Here is a 7,971-nt window from a genome sequence, read left to right as displayed (position 1 = left end):
ACTTTTAAATGTTCGAAGCGCCGCACGCGATGCAGATCGCGTGGCACAGCAGCAGCAGCAAGCCAGTAGCTGATCGAGCAAAGAGGAGGTAAAAAAAAATATTTGTTTCTCATTGTATCACCGTTTAAGAAGGGGTTTGTGAGGAGCAACCGCGTCTCCTTGGGGTGCGTTCAGCCCCTCTCTTCACAACGCGAGCGGCAGAGACGCAAAGTGGCTGGCGAGTGAAGTGAGCAGGGGGGAAGCTCCTAGTACTGGTTATACTACCACAGAATATAGCCACTCTCATCACTATCATTCTAAAAAGACCAATGTGAGTGTGCACAAATATGCCTGCAGTTGACCAGCACCCCACATATGGCTTGCTCCATCCATGCACCCACTGATGTCCAGATAGGCTCTAATGCTAGGTTTTTCAATTACAAGTTCAGTTGGGCCAGATTTTCAAATCAACAAATTTAGCTGAACCAGACATTTTCAGCAGTCAGTAAGCAGCAGGTAATGACAAATTTTTTACCAACACAAATAGAATGTATTGAAAAACAAGTAATGCATATTCATTGTTTCTGTTTTAAAACTGGTCACATTTGACACAGGCACATCAAAAAGTGCATTAAAAACAATAAAAAAAACTATAACTGAACAGAATCTGAGGTAGTAGCAATACTTTTTTCAACCTTTGAAACACAAAAATAAACATTTTGGTCATATTTGACTTAGGCACACTTCAAAGTGCATAAAAACAAAATAGTGCACAGTATTAGCAATAACTGCGGTGGGCTGATGCCCTGCCCGGGGTTTGTTTCCTGCCTTGCGCCTGAGTTGGTTGGAATTGGCTCCAGCAGAACCCCGTGACCCTGTAGTTAGGATACAGCAGGTTGGATAATGGATGGATGGATGGATGGATGGATATTAGCAATAACATTTGTTTTCTTTTTGAAATAAAATAAATATTTTGGTCATACATGACCCAGGCACATCACAAAGAGTATTTAACATACTAAAAAAGAACTGTCAAAGTTATCAGTGGACAAACCCATAACAAGTGATAACAGTAACTAACACACATGAATACATTTACTGAACACTGGGGAAACACACATTCATTTAAAATCACTACATGTGTGATTAGCAGTGCCCTTTTTGTAAACAAAATGGTGGTGGTATGCATACATTACGTTTGGATCAGGTTTGAGGTACTGTGAAGGTATATAGAGGCCAAGAGTCCTAGCTCTACATGTTTTGTTTATTTGGTGAGAAAACATAACGTTTAAAATTTGAAATTGACAAATCGTCAAGTATAATAATAATTCTTTACATTTATATAGCGCTTTACCCACTACTCAAACTGCTTTGCAAACTCCATGCAGGGAGAACGCAGGGTGCAAACCTTCACTCTCCTTACTGCGAGGCAGAAGCACTTCCATTACTCTACCAGCGTAGGTGTATCATGCAGCATAATATTGATCTTGACAGTTTAAAATTACAAACACAGAATCTCCAGAATCAAAGAATATCAACTGCAGCTTAATAACGAGCTCTATATTCTACGAAGAAGTTGTTATGTAGTCCTAAACAGCAATCAGTGCCTAATTTGATTGAGTTTTAAGAGATTTCAAGAAAATTCCACACTTTTTGCATGTTTTCACCAAATGCAGTCTTCCTAACTCATTCTTTGCTTTGAGTGTCAATGTCTGGTCGTTGTCCTTGTAACAGCCATGAATCCGCAGGATCAAAAACATTTGAGTGGTGGGCCAGTCATATGAAGAGAAGTGCAGACACAGTGCTTATCAATAATTAAGCTATCATTAGAGTAACAATTACATTCATTTGTGAAAAACCATGTTCACACTCACTTGATGAAACTGGAATACAACTAAGACACAGCACACAATTGATTATAGAATCATTTAATATCTAGTCGATGCCACGACCAGCTGTCACGGCCAAAGTGCCGGTACAACTTATTGGCATGTACCGTCACAACAAAAAAAAATCACAGTATCATAGACTACTACCACCACTTCTAGACACACAACAACACACTGCATTGTGGATTGAATGTTGCTAGGCTATGCACAATGATGCATTTGTGGTCTGCATGCTACTGTATCTAGGATAGCAGAATGGAGCAGCCAGTGGCTATGGATTAAAAGAAAAGACCCTATCTGGTCTCCCAAAAAAGAAGGCTGGACAAATGCAGAGGGGGTGGTTCTGGGATGCCAGATACCACTGCTGTGGCTATTGGAGACGTCGTGGGCTTTGTCAGCGAAACGTTGATGAAAGTAGGTGCCCACTTGACAACCCCAGTGATGTGGCTGTCCAGCCTCCTCAAAACATCGGAAACAGTGTGATTCCTTCTTTTAGGTATGCTGTCATATGTAAGCTTGGCTCAGGGAAGAGGATGCCCCTGCCTTGCATAGTCCCCAGGCACTGTGGATATTAAACATCTCATCCTGTGTATTTGAAATCTATGTACGAATTTCTGAAGGCTCGCAAAATGTGTTTTTCTAGGTTTTTCTCTGTCTTTCTGGTGGGAAAACAGGCTGGGCCACTCAGAGGTTGCTTCTGGGGATGCCATTTGAATAGGCCAGCTCTAATGGGTGGTACCATTTGAACCTTCCAATTCATAGCTAGTCCCGTATTGCACAGTGATGTTTCCCATGCTGGATTTTCCCCTTGATAACTAGTTTTGCTTTCTTCTTACTATTTTGGATGGTCTGTAAACTTTTGCATGTTTTTTGACCATTCCTTCACCTACTCCTTGGTTTGGGTTTTTTCCACCTTTTACATGGCCATGTCTCAATGTCTTCCTACTTCTTGCCTTTATATAATTGCTTTAGCAAAGCCTCTGAGCTTTCCTAAAATCAAATGAAGAAATACACAAATGTGTAAGATCGGGGTAACAATGTCCTTTTGCAATGACCTGACAAAACAAGTAGCCACAGTGCAAATGCAGTTTTCAGTTACTGACAAGCAACATACAGTCATATGAAAAAGTTTGGGAACCCCTCTTAATTCTTTGGATTTTTGTTTATCATTGGCTGAGCTTTCAAAGTAGCAACCTCCTTTTAATATATGACATGCCTTATGGAAACAGTAGTATTTCAGCAGTGACATTACGTTTATTGGAATAACAGAAAATATGCAATATGCATTACAACAAAATTAGACAGGTGCATAAATTTGGGCACCCCAACAGAGATATTACATCAATACTTAGTTGAGCCTCCTTTTGCAAATATAACAGCCTCTAGACGCCTCCTATAGCCTTTGATGAGTGTCTGGATTCTGGATGGAGGTATTTTTGACCATTCTTCCTTACAAAATATCTCCAGTTCAGTTAAATTTGATGGCTGCCGAGCATGGACAGCCTGCTTCAAATCATCCCATTGATTTTCAATGATATTCAAGTCAGTAGACTGTGACAGCCATTCCAGAACATTGTACCTCTCCTTCTGCATGAATGCCTTTGTAGATTTCAAACTGTGTTTTGGGTTATTGTCTTGTTGGAATATCCAACCCCTGTGTAACTTCAACTTTGTGACTGATGCTTGAACATTATCCTGAAGAATTTGTTGATATTCGGTTAAATTCATCCAACCCTCGACTTTAACAAGGGCCCCAGTCCCTGAACTAGCCACACAGCCCCACAACATGATGGAACCTCCATCAAATTTGACAGTGGGTAGCAGGTATTTTTCTTGGAATGCGGTGTTCTCGCAGGTCTTTGGAGGTGATCTGTGGGTTGTCTGTAACCATTCTCACAATCCTGCGCATATGCCGCTCCTGTATTTTTCTTGGCCTGCCAGACCTGGTTTAACAGCAATTGTGCCTGTGCCCTTCCATTTCCTGATTACATTCCTTACAGTTGAAATTGACAGTTTAAACCTCTGAGATAGCTTTTTGTAGCCTTCCCCTAAACCATGATACTGAACAGATCTTTTGAGAGTTGCTTTGATGATTCCATGCTGTCACTCTTCAGAGGAGAGTCAAAGGGAAGCACAACTTGTAATTGACCACCTTAAATACCTTTTCTCATGATTGGACACACCTGTCTATGAAGTTCAAGGCTTAACGAGATAATCTAACCAATTTGGTGTTGTAAGTAATCAGCACTGAGCGGTGACATGCATTCAAATCAGAAAAATTACAAGGGTACCCAAATTTTTGCACAGCCAGTTTTTCATATTTGATTTATTTTCATACAACTAAATACTGCATCACTAAAAATCTTTGTTCGGAAAATACCCCAGTACTCAGGTGTTCTTAGGAAATGAAAGACATACCACTGTTATCTTTTTTGTTGAAAGTAGAGTAAATTATTATGCAGGCTGAGAGGGGTTCCCAAACTTTTTCATATGACTGTACGTACAGCAAATCCTAATTTCAATATATTTTATATGTGGCATTTACATTTGCCCTTAATTTTAACACATCTCTTTATTATGATAAAAAAAATCCTGGGACCAGACAAGACTTTTTAGCCTGGGACGAGATGTGACTTTTTTCAGAGAGTCTGTGACGAGACAAGACTTTGTGCCAAGAGATTTAATCACACCCGGGAAATAAAAGACAAAGAGTAGATGACAAAGTAGAACGTCTTAAAGAATTCAAAAACGTTGCCGCAATACACATGCAGAGCAGGTTAGAGATAATGAAAATACTAAAATTCTCAAAAGTCTCAAAAAAATGATAGTAACGATCGCATTAGTGTGAACAAATGGAAATTATTACTCAGTGAAATAACAGGACAGCAAAATTGTTCGGATTTAAACTTTAAGCTGGAGACTTGTAGATTGTCTAATTCGTGTTGCCATCAGGGAAAAGTAGTGTTTCTTCCCAATGAAGAGTCATATCCATGAGAAATAAAATATTTGTTGTTTGGTGAAAGTTAAATCCACATATGCAAGCGGCAGAGAAGGGTTGGCAAACGAAGAGAGCAGAGGGCGAAGCGAAGCCCCCTAGTATAATATAAACATAAAGACATTTAATTTATAAAACTCATCCCTACATGTTTAGGACAGGATTCTTCATTTTATGAGTTCGATGTCAGATATTTTTAAATAACAAGGACTGGTATCCCACCTAATGTGCAATTTATAATTTGAGATATAATTCTTTTTCTTAAGAATGTTGCACATAATTGAGGTTGGTCCCAGGAATCCTGTTCTTACAGCATTATCATTGTTTTTTTAAGAGAGAGAGAGAGAAAACGACACATAATTAAAATAAGACTTATTCCCTCTAAATATGGTTCAATGGGGGCAGTAGGATAGCACAGTGCTTAGCCAAATGGTTCCAATGCCAGTTTTGATACTGGTGCCCTTTCAAGAGCTGGTTCCTTTCTTTTGCTCAATACTTCCAGGACTGTCAGCTAGCCATATTTTGGACCAGTTAACAATGTGGATGGATATTTCAGCAGTGGACCAACAAGTGGGCCAGTTCTAGGACTCCAGCTAAGTTGCCATTTGTGGAGTCTTCAATCAGGTTTCCTAGCAAAACTCGAAGAACTTGCTGTTATATCGATTAGCAACAGTGTGACCAGATCTAATAAGCTTGTATGGTGCAAAGTTCTGATCAAATTAGCATAAACAGCTTGAAAAATGCCCACTCATAAAGTCTGTTTCATCCATTTTTATCTCTCTCTCTCCGTTTTTCTGTTTATTGATATGTAAGAGGCACAGGGACCCATATTGACATTTTTCATTTAGATCAAGGGTTCTATAGTGGGCTAATTTAACTTAACTTTCGTTAAAAGGGCTAGGGCATGGATTGTGCTGATAACATTTTTGACTGTGGTGTCAGGAGTATGACTATTTGGCTGCATCTGTCTTACTAATTCAAAGGGAATATAGCAGGGGATTACAGTGGAGGCTACGTAAACCACATGTCTGTTTATTTTCTCAAAAGTTCAGATGTTGCTAAAGATCATGTCTCATTAAAGATGTTTCCAGAGATTTTCAGTCATAAGCTTCATCTACATAATCTTAGCAAGTCGGAGGCAGTCGTGTAATGTGACATTCCCAGCAACTCAGTCCAACTAGTCTGCAACTCATTCCAAAAAAATCTAACAGGTATGATTTCATCTTTAGTCATCTTTGTGCCTGAGAGCTAACCACCAATGAATGCTCACCTGGAAGCATGGGCGTCGTAGTGGGGGGAAAAAAGGGTAATGATTACCCAGGGCCCTCCAGGAGGGGAGGGTACCTCAAAGCCTTGAATGAAAAGGATGTGTGTGAGAAGTAGATTGAGAAGAAGCGGCTCCCAGATGCTGCTTATATATGGGGCCCAGACTTCTGTGCTACACCCCTGCTGGAAGTACAAAGCATATAATACAGTGATGAGGAAAGTGGAATACAGCTGTTTTGGAGAGGCTTATATATCTTATGTCTCATGCTTTACATTCCATGATAGAAAGGAAAAAAGAAAACTAGACTCACCGTACCTGTTAACCCTTCGTACAACACTGGCTCTGACATGCATGACAGCATGTTATTGACTGGCACCAAAGGGATGAGCACAACTGTGCTGGAAGGCTGACACGCAGTAGGTAAATGTGACATGCTCAGCAATTTTCTGTCTTGTAAACTTACATGGCCCGTCAACGAGATCAGCAACTGCAATCAGATGGTATGACATAATCTAGGACTTTGAGTTGCCAGATTAGAAAATTAGAAATATGGGACACTCTTAAAATCTCTCTCTACAGTATATTACTATAGATATAAATTTATACATGCCCCCTACACACCCAGACCAATAAATTATATAAAAGTAGAGACATAAGTTAAAAACATAAAGCAAGGATTTTAATGGGTTATGAGGAAAACAAAAGTAAAATCATTTAAAAATGATGTAATACAAGCTAAAAAAAAAAATCTGTAAGTGAAATCATTTGAAAATATTTATTTAGTACGTACAGAGAAATATTATCCATCCATCCATTATCCAACCCGCTATATCCTAACTAGAGGGTCAAAGGGGTCTGCTGGAGCCAATCCCAGCCAACACAGGGCACAAGGCAGGAAACAAACCCTGGGCAGGGCGTCAGCCTACTACAGGGCGCACACACACACACCAAGCACACACTGGGGACAATTTAGAATCGCCAATGCACCTAACCTGCATGTCTTTGGACTGTAGGAGGAAACCGGAGTACCCAGAGGAAACCCACGCAGACACGGGGAGAACATGCAAACTCCACGCAGGGAGGACCCGGGAAGCGAACCTGGGTCTCCTAACTCCGAAGCATCAGCGCTACCACTGCGTCACCCCAGAGAAATATTATTATTATTTAATACAGGCAGTTAGAAAAAAAAGTGGGCCGCGGCAAGTTATAACAACACACTTTGTTGACACTATTTGTTATAATGCTGATACGGTAACAGCGTCGCTGTCCTCAGCCAACCATAGCAACTGAACAAGTTGCAAATAGGCAGCAAACACTAGTTTCCTCATTACATTTAGATTATTTTCATGAAGAGAATCTGAGAAAAGAAAGTATAATTACTTATAAAGTTTCAACTAAGTACTGTAAGAAGGTAGTAAAAATATATTTTTATTACGAAATTTGAAAATGAACTAAGTATGGGACATTTGGGTGTCCCTGAAAGGTCAGTACAGGACAGAAGACAAAATGATCAAATATGGGACATGTCCCGTATATAAGGGACGTCTAGCAACCCTACTAGGACTAGATGTTATATAATGTAACATCGTCTTAAGATAACCTGAAAGCAAATCAAAGACAACAAACTGACTCTGCCTACATCTCAAACCAGCATTATAAAGGGCTTCTTTTCCACCATATGTCTTCTGACTGATGGAAGCAGGACCTGTGTGCTTGCATTAAAAGTGTAATAAACACCCCAGGTAATGGTGTGTGTGTGTGTGTTATTAAGTCACTTTTTTCAATGGGCACTGCCATGAATGTTTGAAGCAAATCGGTCCTAAATTACATCAGATGATCAG

Source organism: Erpetoichthys calabaricus, chromosome 7, assembly GCF_900747795.2.
Source record: "Erpetoichthys calabaricus chromosome 7, fErpCal1.3, whole genome shotgun sequence".
In the NCBI taxonomy this organism is placed as follows: Eukaryota; Metazoa; Chordata; class Cladistia; order Polypteriformes; family Polypteridae; genus Erpetoichthys; species Erpetoichthys calabaricus.
The sequence above is the reverse complement of the archived record's forward strand: the minus strand, read 5'-3'. Positions refer to the sequence as shown.